The sequence below is a fragment of the Scyliorhinus torazame genome, chromosome 15 (genome assembly GCF_047496885.1).
Source record: "Scyliorhinus torazame isolate Kashiwa2021f chromosome 15, sScyTor2.1, whole genome shotgun sequence".
In the NCBI taxonomy this organism is placed as follows: domain Eukaryota; kingdom Metazoa; phylum Chordata; class Chondrichthyes; order Carcharhiniformes; family Scyliorhinidae; genus Scyliorhinus; species Scyliorhinus torazame.
In genome coordinates this window covers 162,169,220-162,193,216 of record NC_092721.1, presented here as the reverse complement: position 1 = coordinate 162,193,216, position 23,997 = coordinate 162,169,220, and the positions used below count along the sequence as shown (strand labels likewise).

The window sequence follows — 23,997 nt, the reverse complement described above, 5'->3', positions numbered from 1 at the left end:
GTGCCTCCCAGAACGTGGAGGGTGAGATCTGCCCGTTTTGTTTGTTACGCATGTAGTCACCTATGGCCCGCGATGTTTTCTGACAGAAGGCCTTGTCGGCCAGGAGGTCCGTGTCCAGCCTCCATGTGGGGCGCTGGGCACGGCCTGTCTCCAACCTCACATCCATATAGTGTGGAACGTGGTCAGAGATAACGATCGTGGAGTACTCTGTTCCCGTGATCCCTGGAAGCACCGATTTCCCCACTGCAAAGAAGTCAATCCGGGTGTGTACCTTGTGTACTTGTGAGAAGTATGAAAATTCCTTCTCTCCCGGGTGCAGGAACCTCCATGGGTCCACCATCTGTTCCTTAAATAGTTCCCTAGCCATGCCAGTCTTTTTCCCTGCTCTGGGGTCTCATCGGTCGGTCAGTGGGTCCTGTACACAGTTGAAGTCGCCCCTCAAGATCAGTTGGTGTGTGTCAATGTCGGGGATTTCTGCCATGGTCTTCTTTATGAATTCTGTGTCGTCCCAGTTGGGAACATACACATTTACCAGAACAACCCGTGCCCCTTCCAGGACACTGCTGACCATGACGTACTGTCCCCCTGGGTCCGTAACTGTCTTGGTTTCCGTAAACCCCGTCCTCTTACTAATTAATATTGCTAACCCCCCCCCAGCCCTCGTCCCGTAGCATGAGTGGTATGTCTGTCCCACCCAGCTCTTTCTTACCAGCAGTCGGTCCTTCTCCTTCAGGTGCGTCTCTTGTAGGTAGATTAAGTCTGCTTTTAGGCTTCTTAGGTGGGTGAAGACTCTGGATCTTTTCACCGGGCTGTTGAGTCCCCTTACGTTCCAGGTAACAATCCTGGTGGTTTTTTTTGAACCCCGGTCCTGCGGTGTCACCCATACTTACCTGGTGGACGCGCCCCTTCCCTCCGGGGTTTCCCTTCGTTAGGGGGCTGTACAAAATGGCCGCGGTCGCCGCTCTCACCATGAGGTCGGGCCCCAGGGCTCCAGGGTTTCCTTTTGTCCAGGGGACACCCACCATGGCTGCCAGCTGTGTGCACGCCACGTGGCTGCGCCCTTGCACTCCAGGGTCTCCCTTCGTCCTGAAGCCCTATCGAGTGGCTGTTTGTGGCACCATCTTGGTTCCTCGCCCTGCTCCATGCCTGCCGAGGGCCTGCGTTCGTGCTGCTTATCTACCTCACCTTTCCCTTTGCTTCTCTTTTGTTCTGCGCTCTCCCCGACTCCTCTCTCCTCCCCCTTAGTCCCTGATCCTCTGTCACCCCCCCCATGTTCTTCCCCCCTTCTGCCCTGCCCCCCCTTCACTTTGTGCCAGGCGCTCCCTCTCCCCTGAGAAGCGCGCCATGGCCCTTCTTTTTTCCTGTCCTCCCGTGTTAGCCCTCCTCGCTAGCATGGTGGCCCCCCTCCCAGCACTTGCCCTGCTCTGGTCCTGTTTTACCTTCCTTTTGCTGGCCCTTGTTTCGCCCTCCTGCCCGCCTTTTTCACTCTCATTCACCTTGCTTCGCTCCCCCCCATTGCATTGAGAGGTGGAACAAGCCCGGGAATGAGTCAGCACAGTCCCGCACAGTGCACCAAACACGTGTGTACAGTTCGTGATCGTATTGTCTCTGTTTGCGGTCTGCCCGCTGCTCTTTGTTCCGATTCTTCCTTTCTTTTCCATCCCTGTCGCTTTCATGATGGCCATTGTGGCTGTCCCTCCCCTAGTTTGTTCGTTCTAACGAACTCCTCCGCTGGGGTATTAAGAAACAGCTCCTTCCCCATAAATGTTACCCAGAGTTTGGCCGGGAATAGCATCCCAAATTTCACATTACTTGTAGAGTGCTGATTTGGCCCTGTTGAATTCAGCCCTTCTTTTGGCCAGGTCCGCCCCAATGTCCTGGCACACCCTTATGGTCTTCCTTTCCCACGTGCTCGCTTTCGTCTGCCGGGCCCACTTTAGGATTTTTTCCCTGTCTTGGAACCTGTGCAGCTTCACGATAATCGCTCTGGGCTGCTCCCCGGCTTTGGGCGTGGGTCGGAGCGACCTGTGCGCCCTGTCGACTTCTGGGCGGTTTGGAAACTTCTCCCTTCCCATTGCTTGCCCAGCATTTGCGTGACGTAGCCTGTTGGGTCTCTGCCCTCCATCCCCTCTGGCAGACCCACTATTTTAACATTCTGCCTTCTGGACCTATTTTCCTTGTCCTCCACTTTCCCTCTTAGGCTCCCCTGGGTCGTTACCAGCCTTTTCACCTCGGTTTCCTGAGTTACCATCCTGTCGCTCTGGTCCGAGGCGGCCCTCTCCAACACCTGAATAGTTTTCTCCTGCACCTCCACCTTCCTTTCCAGGCTGTTGATGGTTGGCTGGATTTTTTCTGTTGTCTCCGCCAGCATCTCCTTCATCATTGTGTGGAGCTCCGTCGTGAGTGTCTCCCTCATGGTGTTTATCTCCTCCTTTATGGCGTTTATTTCCGTTTTCAGCTCGCTTCTCAATTCCTCCCCCTGTGCGGGGGTGGGGGTGGGGGGGGGGGGGGGGGGGTGGTCGCCGCGTCCTGTTCCTGCTCCGCTGCTCGGCTCGCCAGCTTTTCCACTTCCTGATTCGCCTGAACCTCCGCCTTGCCCTGTGGGGTCGTCTGCCTGCGCGGACGCAGCTCCTGCTTTTTTCCTTCGCCTTCGCTGCTGTTCCTTCTTACATCTCGCCATCCCCCCAATTTATTATTTGCAGGCATATTTCTGTCTGTGTCTTTCTCTTTTTTCCTGGGTTTTGATGGGAAAAAGAAATTCCTTTTTTTGTTCCCCCCAAAGAAAAAAGAAACCCCCAAGGGTTTAAAAACGATTTTTTTAATATAAAAAGGGATTTTTTTTTTTTGAAAGTTTTTTTCCCCTTTAAAAAAGTTTTTCTTTTTTTTTTAATTTGCAGGAGAGGAACAAGAGGGTGAATTTAAAAATTCTTATTTTGTTCTTGTGTTATCCTCTCCGTGCTCCGACTTTTAGGCCGTTTCTGAGCGATCCCCACTCCTCCTCAGCTCACCGGGACCAGTCTCTCCTTTTATTTTTCTCTCCCTCTCCAGCTCCGTGGAACGGAGCTTTGGCACCTGGGCAGAGCCGAATTCGCGGGGCCTAAAGAATTAAAAAAAAAAAATTCCCCGGGAAAACCCCCCCCAAAAAGCCGCAATTTCGTGACTGTGCGGAAGTGTCTTTGCTGCGGCCGCTCCGTTCGCGATCCGAATGTAGATCACATCTAACGGTAGACGTATTGTTTCAGATTTTGCAAACGCTGGCTGGTTGAGCACATTTCAAATCTGCCTATTATGAACAACCAAAGGAATATTTTGTTTCATTCAATCAGCCAATCACAGGGAGGTATGGCCTGCATATCTACATAGAACATAGAACAATACAGCGCAGTACAGGCCCTTCGGCCCACGATGTTGCACCGAAACAAAAGCCTACACTATGCCATTATCATCCATATGTTTATCCAATAAACTTTTAAATGCCCTCAATGTTGGCGAGTTCACTACTGGTAGCAGGTAGGGCATTCCACGGCCTCACTACTCTTTGCGTAAAGAACCTACCTCTGACCTCTGTCCTATATCTATTACCCCTCAGTTTAAAGTTATGTCCCCTCGTGCCAGCCATATCCATCCGCGGGAGAAGGCTCTCACTGTCCACCCTATCCAACCCCCTGATCATTTTGTATGCCTCTATTAAGTCTCCTCTTAACCTTCTTATCTCTAACGAAAACAACCTCAAGTCCATCAGCCTTTCCTCATAAGATTTTCCCTCCATACCAGGCAACATCCTGGTAAATCTCCTCTGCACCCGCTCCAAAGCCTCCATGTCCTTCCTATAATGCGGTGACCAGAACTGTACGCAATACTCCAAATGCGGCCGAACCAGAGTTCTGTACAGCTGCAACATGACCTCCTGACTCCGGAACTCAATCCCTCTACCAATAAAGGCCAACACTCCATAGGCCTTCTTCACAACCCTATCAACCTGGGTGGCAACTTTCAGGGATCTATGTACATGGACACCTAGATCCCTCTGCTCATCCACACTTTCAAGAACTTTACCATTAGCCAAATATTCCGCATTCCTGTTATTCCTTCCAAAGTGAATCACCTCACACTTCTCTACATTAAACTCCATTTGCCACCTCTCAGCCCAGCTCTGCAGCTTATCTATATCCCTCTGTAACCTGCTACATCCTTCCACACTATCGACAACACCACCGACTTTAGTATCGTCTGCAAATTTACTCACCCACCCTTCTGCGCCTTCCTCTAGGTCATTGATAAAAATGACAAACAGCAACGGCCCCAGAACAGATCCTTGTGGTACTCCACTTGTGACTGTACTCCATTCTGAACATTTCCCATCAACCACCACCCTGTCTTCTTTCAACTAGCCAATTTCTGATCCACATTTCTAAATCACCCTCAATCCCCAGCCTCCGTATTTTTTGCAATAGCCTACCGTGGGGAACCTTATCAAACGCTTTGCTGAAATCCATATACACCACATCAACTGCTCTACCCTCGTCTACCTGTTCAGTCACCTTCTCAAAGAACTCAATACGGTTTGTGAGGCATGACCTACCCTTCACAAAGCCATGCTGACTATCCCTGATCATATTATTCCTATCTAGATGATTATAAATCTTGTCTCTTATAATCCCCTCCAAGACTTTACCCACTACAGACGTGAGGCTCACCGGTCTATAGTTGCCGGGGTTGTCTCTGCTCCCCTTTTTGAACAAAGGGACCACATTTGCTGTCCTCCAGTCCTCTGGCACTATTCCTGTAGCCAATGATGACCTAAAAATCAAAGCCAAAGGTCCAGCAATCTCTTCCCTGGCCTCCCAGAGAATCCTAGGATAAATCCCATCAGGGCCCGGGGACTTATCTATTTTCAGCCTGTCCAGAATTGCCAACACCTCAATGCCATCTATTCTATTAGCCTGGGGCTCAGCATTCTCCTCCACAACATTATCTTTTTCCTGAGTGAATACTGACGAAAAATATTCATTTAGTATCTCGCCTATCTCTTCAGACTCCACACACAATTTCCCATCCCTGTCCTTGACTGGTCCTACTCTTTCCCTAGTCATTCGCTTATTCCTGACATACCTATAGAAAGCTTTTGGGTTTTCCTTGATCCTTCCTGCCAAATACTTCTCATGTCCCCTCCTTGCTCGTCTTAGCTCTCTCTTTAGATCCTTCCTCGCTACCTTGTAACTATCCATCGCCCCAACCGAAACTTCACACTTCATCTTCACATAGGCCTCCTTCTTCCTCTTAACAAGAGATTCCACTTCCTTGGTAAACCACGGTTCCCTCGCTCGATGCCTTCCTCCCTGTCTGACCGGTACATACTTATCAAGAACACGCAGTAGCTGATCCTTGAACAAGCCCCACTTATCCAGTGTGCCCAACACTTGCAGCCTACTTCTCCACCTTATCCCCCCCAAGTCACGTCTAATGGCATCTGGTATCCCACTGGTTCTGAAATTCATGTATGACGTTGTTCAGTTGTGTGGTATACAGAAAATCTAGCATCATGTTAGTGGGAAATAAGCATAATAGGCAGAGTATAGACATGGTACTCAGCTAGTCTGTGCTGGCAAAACCCAAAGCAAAATGCCTATGGTTCATCATGATTCCACGATTTGGCAGCCTTTCGTAAACAATCTACTAATAGCTACAGCAATGACAAAATTAAAATTGATCAGTTGAGCTCATAAAATGCCTAATTTACGCTTGCTAGAAGTGACATACATTCATATACAGGGGGCTGTTCGCTGCAAACAAAAGGATACATCCACGCCTTGCACCTTTTTTGAATTACTGAGGAGTTTGGGGAGTCAAGAGTTACCCATTGTTTTCTCCGTGACTATGCCTCGACCAGAGTTGACTTGGCAACTGATCAGCATCTTTTTCTACTGTGGGATAAATTGGTTTGATTGTTTGAAATTTGGTATTCTTACATTTTGTCTGATGGGGGCAAGATGCAAACTTCAGCAACATGCCTCTCTTTACAAAAATATTCAAATTCTGTACAACCAAGCCGCTTGAAAACAAACAAATTGTAATATTTTTCTGTTGGTAATATCATTGTCAACAGGTTACAAAAAAGGTGAGAGGAAATAAAGTAAAGATAGGATGAGTTTAATAACAGCTAAATTAAAATAAATTAATTGAACCGGTGCTGGGAGAGAGCATTTCTAAAGAGATTGGGTGAGACAATGGAGAGATCAAAGGGAAAGAACGTATTTAAGGAATTATTAAAACCTATGCGAGGTGTGAGGGGATATCTGTTTAGATCTTTCAGCAGACAGCAAGAATTGCTGGTCGGAACTCCCAGAAAGCAGCGTGAACAAAGCCAGACCTGAAGAATCAGTGGCGGGATTCTCTGACCCCCCCCGGCGGGTCGGAGAATCGCCGGGGGCTGGCGTGAATCCTATCCCCGCCGGTTGCCGAATTCTCCGGCACTGGATATTCGGCGGGGGCGGGAATCGCGCCGTGCCGGTCGGTGGGCCCCCCCAGCGATTCTCCGGCCCGCGATGGGCCGAAGTCCCGCTGCTGGAATGCCTGTCCCGTCGGCAAGAATCAAACCACCTCTCTTCCCGGCGGGTCTAGGCGGCCCGGCCAGGCTCAGGGGTCCTGGGGGGGGGGGGGGGGGCGCGGGGCGATATGGCCCCGGGGGGTGCCCCCACGGTGGCCTGGCCCACAATCGGGGCCCACCGATCCGCGGGCGGGCATGTGCCGTGGGGGCACTCTTTTCCCTACGCCTCGGCCACAGTCTTCACCATGGCCGACGCGTAAGAGAACCCCCCCCCGCGCATGCACGGGGATGACGTCAGCAGCGGCTCCCACGCATGCGCGGACTTCCGCCGACCGGCGGAGTCTTTTCGGCCCCGGCTGGCGGCGCGCCAACCACTCCGGCGTGGGCTAGCCCCTCAAGGTGAGGGCTTGGCCCCTAAAGGTGCAGAGAAATCAACACCTTTGGGGTGGCCTGACGCCGGAGTGGTTCACGGCGCTCCATCCCGCCGGGACCCCCCGCCCTGCTGGGTAGGGGAGAATCCCAGCCCAGTTTTTTCCATCTCAGAGGAAAAGCAAAGGCACTGTATGGGAAAAGATTACTGGGATTCTATTGATTTTAAATCCAGAAAGGATTACTGAACAGAAAAGGGGGAAGATTAGCTCTGAGGGTAGTTAAGTTAAGATTGTTTGGAACTGTTTTAAAATACTGTTCTTGGTTAAACCTCTTTTGTGTTTAAGTGAAATTCTATTTTTTTCTTTAAGTCTTAATAAACATTTATTTTACCATAAAATCATCACAAGTAGTAGGGGACATTATTACCGAATTTTGAAACCTCCCTTTATACTATACAAATTGCAACAAAAAAAAACACTTTGGCAGCTACTTAAAGTTTCCCTTCTGTGATTTGGGCACCTCGGCAGTTATGATCAGCCATACCATACCACTGTTTATTCACAACTTATATAATTCTGGAATGCGTTACTCTTGTCACTACCTATGTGAATTATATGCATAGTTCACGATTCAACATTAAGCTCTGGCTTTTCAGTTGTACGAACAGAAATCGGTCAACTTTCTAAACAAAACTAATTTGATTTTGCTAAAATTTATATGAAATTTGCTAATATTATAAATATTAGTGGTGAAAATGGATCAATAAATTTTCACTGACTGAATGAATTGTGCTTAAATCTACATAAAATGTTATGCCAATAAACAGGCTTTGGCAGTTACAGAAAAATAATGAATTTGTTGTATTCAATATCTTTACTATTTTACTTTTTAGAAAATTGCCAAAAATTCACTTGCATAAAATCCAAACAAGAGACCTGACATTTAAAGTTATGCACAGTTCATTACTGTGCTCTCAAAGTAAATAAAATGCTAAATTGTAGTTATTGGATACAAACTCATAACACAGGCTAGCAATAGGGCATTTATCTCTGTCACAGTTAAACAAGTGTGGCTTACAAGGTTCAAAGGTTATCACAAATGTGGAATAACACACTGCTGAGAATAGCAAGCCTTGCTGTTTTATGATTTTTTTGCTCGAGCCTATACATAAATGAATTTAATGTTTGCTCACTGATAGGTTAGAAACCTTAATCATTTCTGACATAAACCTTCAATATTTACATATTTTAGGTCCCCCCCCCGTACCGAACAACAACTATCCATTGCTCATAATTGTTCTTAATCTTAAAACTAAAATATGAATAAAATTTGAGAACAAAAGACAGGATTAAATTAAACCTAAATTTCTTCTGAAGCCTAATCACAAAACAAGCAAAAGACTCAAATTACAGAGATAGGACTAAAAGTAAAACTATTTGTATATCTGAAACTGAAATGGTTGTCAATATTTTCAACTGACTTAAAATCCAAGACTGTTTTGAACTTCACGTTTCAAGCAGAGTTAGAGGATATAGGCACTTAACCAAAGTATGGGGTGGAGAAAGCAGAGAAGGAAAATAAGAGATGGAGGGATCTCAGCGGGAAGCTGGGAAAAGGGATTGAGACAGAGATGGGAAGTTTACGGTGAAGACTAGTGTGAAATCAGGTAGGTGATGAAAGGGGCACGGGAGGGAGAAAATAAATAGTGAGAAGAAGACAGAGGAGAGGAGGAAGGGATTGCAAGGTCAGAAATCATCTTGGAGTTGGAGGACTTGAGAATTATCTCAGCTGTTGGCATTGGGCTCCCAGAATAGCTACATTTGCCAAGGGAAGTAGAAGGTCAATAGCAAAGATGCAGATTTTGTTCTGATTGCACCGATTCCAGGATGAACTCCATATTGAACAGTGCCTTTTTACATGTGAAGAACTATAAAATGCTTATGAAAAGCACTTGAAAAAATGCTGATAGGTGCAGGGGTTCCAGCAACTGCAAAATTTATGAACTGGGATGGAGAATTCAGGTCAGCTGAAAAGGGACAGATTGCCAACGGCAAAGAATAAGTGACCAGTGGGAGAAGGTTGGGGGGTCTTCAAAATTGGAAATTGAGCAGGATAGGGTAGACTGTGAGAAGAAATTATAGTTGGAGAAGGGAAATTCTCTTAGTTGGAGGACAAAAAGGAGGCCATAAACCTGCTCAATTTGGAGGGGGTGGGGAGAGCTAGTGCTTCACTTCTCATTTTTTGCTTTGGTTCTTTTTAAAAAGTATTATTTCTTCAACTTATCAGCCTTTCTTGGCATTGCTGCCTTCCAATTGTAACCCATCATCATTTTTTGAGCATATTTTTTTAAGTTCAAAGTTTAAAAACGCCTGCCTGCCAGGATACTGTATTCCCAGGTTATGTGTTTGAGAGAAGGGGAAGCCAGACTCTTCGGTACCAAGTCGATGGGAGAAACTGGTTTTGGAGGGAATCCATTTGATTGATTAACTGGCAACCAATGGGTTGGCCAGGGACAGTGTTCTGCTGAAAACAGCTAATGATTAGTTCCTGCCGGATGATGTTTCTGAGAGAACCTTCCAGAAGTGATCAGGGCTCAGACGTGAAGGAAGCTGTTTTCTTTCTCTGCTGCCTGCTGTCTGTAGGTGGAAGCTGAAGATCTTTTAAGTGTATCAAAACCAGCAGTTTATTGTTCTTCAGTGGCTGCAGTAAAATAACTAATCAATTGTTTTGAAAGCAGTGAGTGTCTAGTATGTCCTTTGCTGTGAACCTGAAAGGATGCTGAGTTTGCGGGGATGGGAGATAACCTCACCCGAGAACATCAAATCAAGCCTGGAAGAAAGGAAGGACCAAACTGGAAGTCTGAACTTCAGAAACACATTGACTGGAAGTCTTCCGGTGAGTTAAAGATCCCGATACTTTTATTTCATTAAAATTTTCTTTCCCGTTCCCCTCTAGGTTGTTTATTTGTGTGTGTGTGTGTGTGTGTGTGTGTATGTAAATATAAAGAGTGGGGCGAGTTCCAAAGGTGGGGGAGGGCGAGGTGATATGGAAAATGGGTAGTTTATAGCCAGTGAAATTTTCTGTCTGTTGAATTAAAGATATTGTTCATAATAAAAGGTTACTCATGTTTTACAATTACAAAAATCTGGTGACTGTAGTTTATTGGACTTAACCAAAGATCTTGAGTATTTAAATAAATCTAATTTCACTGGTGTTGTGACTCGAGATAAAGTGAGGCTGGAATTGACAATGTGGAAACTGACATGTTTTCAAATGATATTGCTGAACGGCAACATTTAGATGAGAAATAGGAGAAAGTCAAGGGTAGATCCTTGGGATAGTGCAGAGATAACTGTATGGGAACAGGAAAAGAAGAATCCTTGACTATGATTAGATAAGAATGGAACCGAGTAAATTCAGTTCCACTCACTGGAAAATGATGGAGTGGCATTGGCTGCAGGAAGTTTGAGGAGGACAGGGAGAGATAGTACAGATGTACTATCACCATCACATCAGGTGTGCTTTGTAACTTTGAGAAGAGCTGTGTTAAGGCGATAGAAGGGGTGAAAATCTGATTGAAGGGATTCAAAGATGAGTTCTGAAAAAGCTGGACATGAGTTTGGGAGGCTACAACAGGCTTGAGGACTTTGGCGAGGCAAGAGAGATTGGAAGTTGCCAAAATGTGATCTAAGAACAAAGAACAATACAGCACAGGAACAGGCCCTTCGGCCCTCCAAGACTGTACCGGTCATGATACCACCCTTGGCCAAAACCCTGAGCACTTCCTAGTGCGGTATCCCTTTATACCCATCCTATCCATGTATTTGTCGAGATGCCTTTTGAACACCATTAATGTATCTGTTTCCACAACCACCCCTGGCAGTGCGTTCCAGGCACTCACCATCCTGTATAAAAATCCTACCTCACACATCTCCTCTAAACTTTGCCCCACGGACCTTAAACCTATGCCCCCTAGTGACTGACCCCTCCACCCTGGGAAAGAGTGCCGGCCTTTCGACTCTATCCATGCCTCTAATAATCTTGTAGACCTCTAGCAAGTTGTCCCTCAACCTCTGTCGTTCTAATGAAAACAGTCCGAGTCTATTCAGCCTCTCCACATAGGTTATACCCTCCAGACCAGGCAACATCCTGGTAAAACTCCTCTGCACCCTTTCCAAAGCCTCCACATCCTTTTGATAGTGTGGCGACCAGAATTGCGCACAATATTCCAAGTGCGGCCTTTCCAAGGCGCTATACAACTATGGCATGACTTGTCAATTCTTATACTTGATGCCTGTCCAATGAAGGCAAGCATTACATATGCTTTCTTGACTACCTTGTCCACTTGTATTGCCACTTTCAAAGATCTATGGACCTGTACACCCAGATCTCTCTGACTTTCTATATTCCTAAGAGTTTTGCCATTTACTGTATATTTCCCCTCTGTGTTAGACCAACAAAATGCATTACCTCACATTGTTCCGGATTAAACTCCATTTGCCATTTTTCTGCCCAGGTTTCCAACCTATCTATGTCCTGCTGTATCCTCTGGCAATCCTCAACACTATCTGCCACTACACCAACCTTGGTGTCATCCGCGAACTTACTGATCAAGCCAGTTACATTTTCCTCCAAATATTTTTTTAATATAAATTTTGAGTACCCAATTTGTTTTCCAATTAAGGGGCAATTTAATGTGGCCAATCCACCTACCCTGCACATCTTTGGGTTGTGGGGGCGAAACCCACCCAAACACAGAGAGAATGTGCAAAGTCCACACGGACAGTGACCCAGAGCCAGGATCGAACCTGGGACGTCAGTGCCGTGAGGCAGCAGTGCTACCCACTGCCCCTCCGTGCTGCCCCTCCTCCAAATCTTTTATGTATACTACAAACAACAGAGGCCCCAGCACCGATCCCTGTGGAACGCCAATAGTCATAACCTTCCATTCAGAAAAACACCCTTCTACTGCTGCCCCCTGTCTTCTGTGAGCAAACCAGTTCTGTATACAGCTTTCCATCTTTGATCCTGTTTGACTTCAACTTTTGTACCAGTCTGCCATGAGGCACCTTGTCAAAGGCTTTAGTGAAGGCCATGTAAACAAAACCCACTGCCCTCCCCTCATCAATCATCTTTGTCCCCTCCTCAAAATACTCAATCAAGTTAGTGAGGAATGACCTCCCCTTCACAAAACCATGCTGTCTATCGCTAATGGGTCCATTTGTTTCCAAATGGGTATAAATCCTGTCCCAGAGAATTCTCTCCAATAATTTGCCTACTACCGACGTGAAGTACACCGGCCTACAGTTTCCAGGATTATCCCTGCTACGTTTCTTAAACAGCGGTATCACATTAGCTATTCTCCAGTCTTCTGGGAGCTCACCTGTAGCTAATGAGGTCACAAAGGTGTCAGTCAAGGTCCCAGCAATTTCCTCCCTTGCTTCCCTCAGTATTCTGGGGTAAATCCCATCGGGCCCAGGAGACTTATCTACCTCAATGTCTTTTAAAACACCCAATAACTCCTCCTTTTTGATGTCAACATGACCCAGGCTATCCACACACTCTAGCTAAGAATCATTTTCCACAAAGTCCTTTTCTTTGGTGAACACTGATGCAAAGTACTCATTTAGTACCTCGGCCATTTCCTCTGATTCCCCCCACTGTCCTTAAGTGGACCAATCCTTTCCCTGGCCACCTTCTTGTTTTTTTACACATGAATAAAAAGCTTTGGGATTCACCTTAATCCTACTTTCCAAGGACTTTTCATGACCCCTCCTAGCCCTCCCAATTTCCCGCTTCAATACTTTCCTATTTTATTAATACTCCTCAAGTGTTTTGACTGTCCCCACCCTTCTAGACCATAGAAAAGCCTCCCTTTTCTTTTTGACATTAGCCTGAAGGTTGGGAGGATTTTAGAAATCAGCAAATGAGCACCAATAAATTAATCAAGAAATATGAAAGAGAATGAGAGTAGAGTAGCAAGAGATAGAAAACAGATCATAAGTGTTTTTACAGTATGAGGAAAACAAAGCTTGTTTTAAGAGATTCATAGTTGTATTGGTAAACTTTAGAAATAAGATATAGTTTTAAGTGGCACAAAAACAGAAAATGCTGGACAATCTCAGCAGGTCTGACAGCATCTGTGGAGAGAGAACGGAGCTTATGTTTTGAGTCTGGATGGCTCACCCACTTTTAAGTAGGTTTCGTTTAAGGTTTCTGTGGAAGTAAGGGTAAACCTATAGTTGGATTCATGCTGCACAAAGATGTTTGTATGTGTGGGGGTTGGTTAAGTTCCAACTGCGATTCTATTGTGAGAGGGTTACGGCATGAAGAATAAATAAAAGGTATGAGTGTGTGACCGTTGCTTGGCAACTGGCAGTCCTTTCATGGGTAGAAAAGCTTTTAAGTTTTAGTTTTGGCTGGATAGATTGCTGTTGAAGACATTATACCAGGGAAAGAATATCATTCAACTCTGCAGCAGAAGCTGGACAGGACAAGTGAGTTGCAAAGATGCAAGCTTCCAAAGGAACGAGATACAATCCAGATAACCAGGAAATTGAGAAATAATGTCTCCAGACCACTGTGGATAATCAGTCACTGAATATATTCACAATAGTGATAGATACATTTTTGGGCTCGAAGGGAATTAAGTGATATAACAGCGCAGGAAGTTGGAGTTGAGGTAGGAGAACAGCCATGATCTTATTGAATGTTGGTGCAAATTTGAAGGACCTACAATTTTCTGATTACATAGCTTTAATTAGGATGCACATATCCTGACAGAAATGGGGGTAAGGGAGGAGACCACAGGAGATAGAGTCCAAAGTTAAAATCATAAGGCACGCAGGGGAAGTAGTTTGCAGAGGTATATGGAGTCAACATGCAGCATTTGCGAACACTACCCAAGTTCAGAGAAGGCGTCAGGTACGTGAAGCGATTTAAAAGAGTACAAGAGGAAACTCCGGTGGAGGAATTTCTGTTGGAGTTAAAGTCCAGGAATTGATTGATATTTATTGTCACATGTACCGAAGTACAGTGAAAAGTATTTTCCTGCGGAAATTTGAAGGATCTACAGCAGCACCTGTTGCTTATGTACTTATGAGATGGGGCCATAATTTGCAAAGACAAGCTGGTAATTGATTGCATTTTTGGGAAGGGAAACATGATAGCAGATGTGATGGGCAGGGAGACAGTATCTGAGGAGAGGAAACCATTAATAGTATCAGTTAACGTGGGAGCTAGGAAAGGAAATTGGGTGGTCAGTAGTTTAGTGGAAATTGAGTTGATGTGTGTATGATATGGGGCTCACATATATGATGAGCTCAGAGAGGGTGTGAGAGGAAATAGGAAGGAACTTTGAGAAAGATGCTACTTTAAGGCGAGGGAACAACAGCAGGGTAAGAAAGAGGCAGCTGATCAGATCTTAGTGATAAAGAAATCCATGAACTCCTCATGCCTGAAATTGGGATTTAAGATAAAGGAGATGGGGTTAAACGAACAATCTTGCAGTAGAGAAAGGAATCCGAGGTTGCTTTTATATTCCAGGATGATCCTGGAAAGCAGAGTAGTACTCAAGAGGGGAGAAATGTAAGGAGGCAATATGGTGAGAAAGGTTTCAAAGGGGTAAGGTGAAAAGGAAGAGGGGGAAAATATGGAAATGGAAGTGATGGGCTCAGATCCAGAATAGCAGTCAAATTACCCATGTGAATGGATAAAGAAAAATTAAGCTGCATAAGCCTGATTACATAGCTTTAATTAGGATGCACATATCCTGACAGAAATGGGGGTAAGGGAGGAGACCACAGGAGATAGAGTCCAAAGTTAAAATCATAAGGCACGCAGGGGAAGTAGTTTGCATAGGTATATGGAGTCAACATGCAGCATTTGCGAACACTACCCAAGTTCAGAGAAGGCGTCAGGTACGTGAAGCGATTTAAAAGAGTACAAGAGGAAACTCCGGTGGAGGAATTTCTGTTGGAGTTAAAGTCCAGGAATTGATTGATATTTATTGTCACATGTACCGAAGTACAGTGAAAAGTATTTTCCTGCGGCCAAGGGAACGTACACAGTGCGTACATGGTAGACAAAAGAATAATCAACAGAGTACATTGACAAATGTACATCAACAATTGGTTGCAGGGAATAAAGATGACGGTAAAATTGGAAGTCCCCATAAGATCCAGAAAAGCCAGAAAGACATACTTCCACACAGGAAAAAGGAACACGACCCAAGATCCAAACTGTAGTTGAAGTTGATACACTAGTTCAACCAATCCAATCACCGGTGCAGTCACTTTGTTCCGTAATGGTTGAAGGGGACTGAAGTTGCTGAAAGTCACCTTAGAGTGTTAGCAACAGAACAGAGACACATGCCGCAATTCTCCGATCGCGGGACAGAGTGTCCATGCCATCGTGAACGCTGTCGAGTTTCACGGCGGTGCGAAACGAGCGCGGGAACTCGCGATTCTGGCCCCCAATACGGGGCCAGCACGGCGCTGGAGCGGTTCACGCCGCTCCAGCCTCACTTCCTGGCACGCACTGCGGGCAGTGCCAACCCGCGCATGCGCAGTGGCGACGCGCCAACCCGCGCATGCACGGTGGCTTTACGGAACGCGCCGGCCCCGACGCAACATGGCGCGGGGGTTCTGGGGCCGGACACGCAACAAATAAGGCCCGGGCGGGGAGAGGCCGGCCCGCCGATCAGTGGGCTCCGATCGCGGGCCAGATCCTATCGGAGGCCCCCCCGGGGGGGCCTCCCACAGGCTGCCCCCCGATCCTTCGCGCAGAGTTCCCGCCGCCAGCGACCATGTGTGGACGGCGCCGGCGGGACTCTGTTTTTTCCGCGCGGCCGCCCGGCCCTTCCGGGCCGGAGAATTGGCGGCCCGGCGTCGTACAGCGGCCCGCGACTGGCGCCACGCAAATGGCGGCGATTCTCCGCACCTCGGAGAATCGCACGCCGGCTTTGGGGTGGCGTGGCGCTGTTGCGGCGATTCTCCTGCCCAGCGCGGGGCTGGGAGAATCGCGCCCGTAACATAAGAACGAGGACCAGGAGTAGATAATTCAGCCCCTCGAGCCTGCTCCACCATTCAATGTGAATAATTTGAAGATAAATTTGAGAGAAGTTCCAGAGCTCAAGGAGCAAAGGAGAAAGTAGGTCTGGTCAGATGATACATGGTGACAGCTGAAATTAGAAGCTAACTTGAAACTGGGGCTCAAATGCAAAGCACTATTACATCCAAAGGGTCATAAATATGGAAGAGTGATCTTTTAAATTCATTGTTAAATGGCATGTGGACATTTCCTGCTGGTCCTGCATTTATTTTGCATCATTAATTGCCCTTGAGAAGGTGGTGGTTAGTTGTCTTCTTGAATTGTTTCATGCCATGTGGTGTAGGTACACGCACAGGGCTGTTACGAAGGAAGTTAAAGAATTTTGATCCAGCGACAGTGAAGGAACGGGAATATTTGTCCAATCAGGATGGTGTGTGGCTTGGCAGGGAACATGCAAGTGATATTGTTCCCATGCATCTGCTGACTTTGTAATTCAAGGCAGTACAGTTCACGGGTTTGGATTGTGCTGTCAAAGGAACCTTGGAGAGTTGCTGCAGTGCATCTTGTTGACGGTACACATCGAGGGAGTGGATGTTTAAGGTAATTAATGGGGTGCAAATCAAGCAAGCTGCTTTGTCTGGATGGTGTCAAGCTTCTTGAGTGTTGTTAGAGCTCCAGTCACCCAGGCAAGTGACTAAACAGTTGTTAGAGCTCCAGTCACCCAGGCAGCATACGACTGAGTGTGGAATCCAGGAACCCTAGCAAAAGTGGAGTCAGTGACAATCAAAAGGAAAATTCTCCATGGTTTGGATTCATACTTAGCACAAAGGGAGATAGTTGTGGTACGTGCTCAACCGCCTCAGTCCTGGGGTCGCTATAGGAATTCCTCAGGTTAGAGTCCTACGCCTAACCATCTTCAACTGCTTCATTAATGACCTTGGATTCCATCACAAGTTCAGAGTGAGGATGTTCACTAATGATTGCACAGTGTTCAGCACCATTCACGACTCCTCAGATACTGAAGGAGTCAGTATCCAAATGCAACAAGGCCTGAACAATTTTCAGGCTTGGGCTGATACATGGCAAGTAATATTCACATCACCCATGTGCCTAGCCAGCGATGTCCACATTCCACAAATTAATTTTAAAAAAGACTAACGGGGTTGTAATTGGTTGGGTTGGATATGTCCTGTTTTTTATGAACAGGAAATACCCGAGTAATTTTCCACATTGCCAGGCAGATGCCAGTGTTGTCACTTTACTCGGGCACCCAAGTTAGGGGCACGGTTAGTTCTGGAACACAAGTCTTCAGTGCTATTTCTGGAATGTAGTCAGGGTCCATGGTTTTTGCATTATCCAGTGTTTTCAGCTGTTTCTTGATATCACATGGAGTGAATAGAATTTGCTGAATATTGACATCTGTGATGCTGGGTACCTCCGGAGGAGGTCAAGGTGGATTATTCACTCAGCACTTCTGGCTGAATATTTATTGAAAATACATTCAGCTTTCTATTTTGCACTGAGGTGCTGGGCTACTCCATCATTGAGATTGTGAATATTTGTGGGCCCTCTTCTGTCATTTTGTTGTTTAATCATCCACCATGATTCATGAATGGATGTGACAGGACTGCAGATTTTGGGTCTGATCTATGGGTTGTGGAACCACTTAGTGCTGCATGTAGCTTCCACTGTTTCACGTGCAAATAGTCCTGTATTGTAGCTTCACCAGCTTGATATCTCATTTTTGGATATGCCAGTGTTGCTCCTGGTATGCCCTCCTCCACTCTTCATTCGTAGATTCATAGAATCTGGGCTGGTTTAGCTCAGTTGGCTGGACAGCTGGTTTGTGATGCAGAGCAAGGCTAACAGCGTGGGTCCAATCCCCATACCGGATGAGGTTATTCATGAAGGCTCCGCCTTCTCAACGTTGCTCCTTGCCTGAGGTGTGGTGACCCTCAGGTTAAATCATCATCAATCACCTCTCCCCCTCAAAGGGGAAAGCGATCTATGGTCATCTGAGACTATGGTGACTTAAATTAAAAAGAAGGCCATTTGGCCCATCAAGTCTGCACCAATCATCCGAAAGAGCACCCTACCCAGGCACACTGCCCCACGCTATACCTGTAACCCTGTACCCTACCTAACCTACGCATCTTTGGACACTAAGGGCACATGACCAATCCGCCTAACCTGCACATCTTTGGACAGTGGGAGGAAACCGGATTACCCGGAAGAAATCTACACAGACACGGGGAGAACGTGCAAACTTCACGCAGAGGTCACCCAAGCCTGGAATTGAACCCAAATCCCTGCTGCTGTGATGCAGCAGTACTAACCGCTGTGCCGCCCAGAGCATTGAACAAGGATTGATCCCTCAGCTTGATGGCAACGGCAAAGTAGGGCATATGCTTGGCCATAAGGTTATATATTATGGTTGAATGCGACTCTGCTGATGATGGCCCACAGCACCTCATGAATGCTTAGTTTTGACCTGTCAGATCTGTTTAGTACTGTGGTTGTGTCATACAACATGATTGAGGGTATTGTCAATGAGGAGATGAGTCTTTCAGTCTTTGTCTCCAAAAGAAATGTCAAGCGGTTGCTCCTACCAATACTGTTATGGGCAGATGTATCTGTGACAGATAGATGGGTGAGGATTGTTTTTTATCTTTTTGATGTCCTCACCACCTGCTACAGCATCTTTGTCCTTCAGGAGTCAACCAACCTACTGAACCACTCTCATTGATGGACATTGAAGTCACCCGCCCAGAAAACATTTTGTGCCCTTTCCAACTCCAGTGCTTCTTTCAAGTGATCAACATCATGGGGGGGTGCATTAGATTTTTTTGGCAAGGCTACGTTTGCATCTCTGCTTCCCTTCAAACTTTCATTTTGCAACATAGAAAAAGTAGTACTTCTACAGTTGGATCCTCGAAGGAAATTTGATGCACATACATTCCATTAAGTTTTTTGTTTTGCATTGTTCTTCACAAACAGGGTTGTGAATTATGATAGCGACAGATGATTTATGGTACTACTGCCTACTAATGTTTCCTGTGCTGTCAGATTCTTTATTTTGAGGGATGAATACCCGGGAGTTAGTCAGGATACTGATGGTAGATCGTGTCTCTTTGTTTTCAATTTACTCTGTTGACAACACCATGGACTGGTACAGTTCATTTAGAACCTTGAGACCACGGGCCATGTTTAATATACAATATATGGCATTACAACATTTAACTCATTGCATTATTTTCAAAATATTTAAACAAAAGGTTGAGGAAACATCAAATTATTCATGTTATTATAACTCCTCAGTTCAGCAGATGCTAGCTCAACTAAGAATGTTAAACCTACTTGAACAGGCATATTGAAATAATGCCATAAAATGATATGATATGGAACCAAGAAACGTAGATAGAGTTCAGGTACAGATCAACCACTATCTCTATGAATGGAAGTACAGCTTACAATGATCTACGTCTGTCCCTACATGATTACAACAACTTGCATATAGAGCAGCATATTATTACCTATACATGTAGTTGACCTCAATGGATTTTCACACACACATTAAGTGGGGGGTGGGGGTTGAGGGGGCGGCCGGCTTGCACTCCTGGAAGCAAAGTCGATGTGGAACCAAGTCGCTCCACGCCATTCTGCCCTGAACCCCTAACACGTGGTGGCCTGGCTAAATAGGCTGCCATTGGGATATCAGCCCAAGTAGTCTCGCTCTCGGAAGCTGCTGGCCAATTAGATTGGGCAGTAGCTCCAGCAATCTCGACAGTGCCAAGAATGCATTAATGTGCTGCTGGGACTGAATGTAGGACATGGTCACTTGGGCACAGAGGGTTTGGGAAGGGAGCAGGGTGATGGGGTGGTAGGAAGAAAGTTGGGAGGGGTACTATCTTAGGGGGGGGGCTGCCCTCCAATGTGCAAAGGGCACTCTCCATAGATAGTATCCCATTTCCTTCTTGCCCTTCTAAAATGTTTTAAAAAATAAGGCCTGTCCAATTCCACTCGAGTGCCCATGCCATATAATGTATTATCAGCATCAATCGGCTTGTTAAGAAGTTAAACCACCATTGCTTATGAGCATAAATATAGCAGTTGAGCTGCTGAATTCGATGCCCGCACACCTCTCACATTATAGGGGTGAGTGGGAAGATGGTGGGGTTGGCAACTGTCTGATTTGACATACACCCCCCCCTCCACCGCTGCTGAAGACAGGTAAAATGCAATCCATTGGTTTTAATGCTTCCAGGAGGTGTGTTGTGGAATCAAAGAAAATTGGTTGCTAAACAAAAGGAAGAGATATGATGAAGGGTGACAAAATCTTGGTCAGAGGTGGGTTTTAAGCGAACTTAAAGGAAAAGGAGATACAAAAACAAAAGATTTTGGATGGAATTACAGAACATTGAAATTATGTCGTTGCATATACTGCTGCCATGATAGGGGCAAAGGTTCTGTGGGTGCAAATTAGTCCAAGTCATGTGGAATGACAGAGTAGTGAAGAGTTTGGTGTTGGTGTATATTGTAGGTCTGGAGTTGTTCACAGAGATAAGGAGGGCAGGGTTATATACATATCTAAACACAAGAAAGATAATTGTAAACTTAAGACATTGGCGAACCAGAGCCAATGTAAGTAAGCAAAGATAGGGCTAAAAGGCAAGTCGGACTTGGTGTGGGGAAATATTGCAACAACAGAAAACTGATGGATGGCAAATAGACTGGGACATGGAAAATGAATGGGTGAAGATTTCAGTGGCAAATGAGCTAAGTAGGTCAGGTGTAAGTGGTGTAACAGAGGTAATTTCCACCATAAGGAACAAAGATTTTTTAAAGAGGCCTTTGCTGAGAAAGTTACACAAGACATCTCTAGGTGCTTGAACAATATGATATTTTTCAGAACTATCATACAGATATATACACTACTTTTGTTGAGACCAATAACATAAGGGTATTTTTGAAATACAATGACAAGTTGGTATCTTGGATGTCTGGTTAAATTTACAATATTAAAAAAAAGCCATTCTATAAATATTGTGAAACTGTTAGTGCAAGTTAAGAATCACCATTTGCTGGACCGTTTGCTATTTGATCATGTCCATCTGGTCTTGCAGGTTCATTATAGTTCTTTGTTGCTATTTCTTAGGGGCTAGCATTGTCATTATGAATGCTTGGCTGAATTTCATAAACAAAATTATTTCAATAGGGGCTTCTGAGTTCACAGTTTTATTGACAGTTAAAGGGCTATTAAAGGATTCGCTGTCTTGGACCTGGGATTTACTTTAAAACATTGAACACTCAAATGTTTAAAAGTTTTGAATGAGTTTCATGAATGGAGGTGTTTTTATTATAAAATGTGTATGAATGTGAGCTTTAGCAGACTGTTAGAAGCTTATATTTTTCATATCCACATGGCCCACGGTGGATAATGGGCAATTGGCTATGGAGGTGGCATGGAATTATAAGGGGCATGAGCTGGCATGGAGGGGATATGGGGGGGTGGTTGCAGGGATTAGGTAGTGTTAAAGGTAAGATTAGAGTTCCTAACAGGTTCTATAACTGCTGGGATTAAATCCAAGGGAAGACTTCTAACCAGCACGCTTCGGCACTCGTTCACCCTCATGGCCGCCCAGGGTCTACTTCTAGGGTTGGCGGGTCGACGATCCCGCATCTGTCTCCCCAAAACAAAAATTGGGTCTAATCCAAAGCAGCACTACAGAGTCGGGACATTTTCCAACTTGAACTACCCACATCAGTAGCGAAAATCCAGCCCAAAGAAAATGCAAAAGATATAAAAATAGGTTAAGTAATTACAATTATAATCTTCATTGTCACAAGTAGGCTTACATTAACACTGCAGTGAAGTTACTGTGAAAAGCCCCTAGTCGCCACATTCCGGCGCCTGTTCGGGTACACAGTGGGAGAATTCAGAATGTCCAAATTACCTAACAGCACACCTTTCGGGACCTGTGGGAGGAAACCAGAACACCGGAGGAAGGGGCAACATTTTGGCAGATAGAGTGTAGCATGGGAACATGTGGAATTGTCTACTTTCATAGGAAGAATAGAAAAGAAGAATATATTTAAGTAGAGAGAGACTGCAGAACTCTGCATTACAGAGGGATCTGGGATCCTCTTACATGAATCCTAAAATGTTAGCAAGCAGGTACAGCAAGTAATTATGAAGGGAATTGCTAGGGCAGCATGGTGGCGACGAGGACCCAGGTTTGATCCCGGCTCTGGGTCACTGTCCCTGTGGAGTTTCCACATTCTCCCCCACAACCCAAAGAAGTGCAGGTTAGGTGGATTGGCCACGCTAAATTGACCCTTAATTGGAAAATATGAATTGTGTACTCTAAATTTATTTAAAAAAAGAAGGGAATTGCTTTTGCAAAAAGGAGGCTTGGACACAATGGCTGAATGGTGTCATGTGAGAGTACCTTTAAGAAATGGGTGTTTATAAATGGGTGTGTATATAAATATCTGTAGTGAGAGTACCTTAAGAAATGTGTATTTACTACTGCAGTGATGTCAGAGAGTGGGTGGAGCTGGGCTGTCTGTCAGCTTTTTTACTTTCGTTTTAGGCTGTTTGCTGCAGGGTGTGTTTTAGTTTCGTTTTCAGAGCTGGATAGCTGCAGTCACAGCCAGAAGGTGTATGAGTCTCTCTCTGTGTAATCTAAAGACTGTAAATCGATTGTTTGGTGATTTAAAACTAATAACTGCTCTCAGTAGTGACGTTAACCTGATGTGCTCCTGTTTAAAGGTTTTTTAAAAGTCTTATGGATGTTAAAAGGACAGCTTAAGGATTACTTAGTGTTGTATTGTTTGGGGGTGATATTTGAATTGATGGTTGCTAAGATGTTCACTGTATGTTTTAAAAAAGGTTAACTTGAGTTCACAGAATAAACGTTTTGCTTGAAAAAAAATATGTTTCCATTTCTGCTCTACCACACCTGTAGAGTGGGCCGTGTGCTCCCCATACCACAATCTATTACAAGTTGTGGGTCAGATGAACTCCATGATACACTTTGGGGTTCTCTAAACCCTGGCCCATAATAATGGCTTCCTTCTCTGCCGTAACCATCCTATGATTCATGTATGTTGACAATACTCAGCTCGAATTTATAAACAGCCCTCTCGACCCCTTGACTGTCTCAAATATGTGACAGTGCATGATTGAAGTCCAGTATTGGATGAGCAGAAATTTCCTCTAACTAAATAGTAAGGTGACCAGAGCTGTTGTCTTTGTTCCCTAGCCACCGATTCCATTCCTCTGCCTGACAACTGTCTCAAGCTGAACCAGGCCATTCACAACCTTGGTATCTTGATTAATCCCAATATGATAGTTATTCTAAAATGTTCTTTTTCTACTCCTCGCAGAATATTTTAACATCAATGATTTTTAATCTCCCTTTAATTCGTTCCACTGTATTTCAAGAGGGCAAGTTTGTAAATTGCTTCAAGCCAACTCATAATGCAATGCGGCAACCAGCCACTAAAAACTTCCCAAACAGGGAATAAATTAATTCCTTATGTAAATTAACTCATGTGGAGAAGTGGAATGGAATTTTATTAGATTTGGCAGTGTCAAGCTCAGACTGAAAACTGGCATGCAGCTCTCCCAGTTGCACAGACCAGTTTACTCTCTAAATATTAAGCCTCAGAGAAAAAAAATGAGTGGGTGCGGCTTACACCGTGACTCTGGCAGGGCGTGGCCTTAGAGCCAGCAATGGTTCCACAGAAATCAAGGTGCCACTTTAAAGGGGGCCCCGATCATCATTGCAGCATACCGGCCCCCACCAAGGTGGATGTATCGGGTCTCTGCCCTGCCCTTCGACAATCCATGCTGGCATTTCCACAAGGGACCACCCAGACATTGCCCTGTGGTCCGGGTTGGCACTTCCTGGGTTGGCACTGAGCCATCCTATACTTATCTCTGCACCACCGGAGTCATCCCCTAGAGTGCTTCCCACTTGGCCAAACATGCTGTAAAGTCACGAAAGCGAGAAATGAATATT

At 45.4% G+C, this 23,997-nt stretch overlaps 1 protein-coding gene across 3 annotated transcripts in view; it reads right to left on the bottom strand.

Annotated features, from left to right (window-relative positions):
• Positions 1 to 23,997, bottom strand: part of nbeaa (neurobeachin a) — a 1,435,335-nt gene that overhangs the window by 570,377 nt on the left and 840,961 nt on the right. The gene's annotated exons all lie outside the window — the stretch shown is intronic.